Source organism: Triticum dicoccoides, chromosome 4A (genome assembly GCF_002162155.2).
Source record: "Triticum dicoccoides isolate Atlit2015 ecotype Zavitan chromosome 4A, WEW_v2.0, whole genome shotgun sequence".
NCBI classification, from domain to species: Eukaryota; Viridiplantae; Streptophyta; class Magnoliopsida; order Poales; family Poaceae; genus Triticum; species Triticum dicoccoides.
In genome coordinates, this window is record NC_041386.1 from 686875382 (window position 1) to 686876348 (window position 967).

Genomic DNA, 967 nt, shown 5'->3' on the forward strand with positions numbered 1-967 from the left:
AATATGTCTATATACATCCGCATATGGTAGTCCATTTGAAATCTCTAAAAGGACTAATATTTAGGAATGAAGGGAGTAGTTCATAGTATTTGGTCTCGTTCCATAATTCTATGGGGTTATGGTTTGGAAACATGCGACCCATGAGAGGCTATGACATGGCCAATATATGGTTTACTAGGAACAAAGGTGGAGATAAAAAATCTGAAAAATAGCTAGAGAAGCGTACCATAGTGCCAAAACAATGCAGTGGGGCCAGTAAGGTACCATTCATGCCACACATATCCGGTCCATAAATATCAGTCTCTCCGGATCCTCTCAATTCCAATTCCATTTTGCTCAAGCAACGATAGGCAGAGATCACCTGCATATCCAGAGAGTGAAAAGCGTTGGTCATATTTATATGTGTAGGCTTGAAAGGCACCAGGAACGATTCTACAGCAAGGGGCCATGGTCTGTTAACTATTTTTTCCTATCACACCCCACCATCTATAGAAGAGGGCAATTTTCTTAGATGAGAAGAGAGCTGAGCGTGCCAGCAGCCATTGGTCATGACCCGTACCCTTGTAGCATGACATCCCTGCATAGTCGGAATCAACACCGCACGAGAGAGGGCTCGTATCTCAAGATGAACATCTCGCTGTCCATGAAGGTGAAGGTCGCGGGATGGGGCTGCATGGTGAGCCATTTCCTGTCCTTGGCCTACAATTGGAGGCCTTCTAGCTCATGATACAAGATCGTCATGATCATACTGTCATCGTGGTGCATCTGCATGGACATGCTACTCTCTGTGTCCAGCAGGACATGTTAACGGTACAGACCGATGGAATAGCCGAGCGCACACAGTTCCGCGCAGTGGCGGAGCCAGAAAATTTGTATCAGTGGGGTCGAAGGCTGTTAAAACAAACTGGGGAGGGCCAAAAATAGACTTTTAACAGTAGATAATTACTGATTTTTCACTCTTCATGAA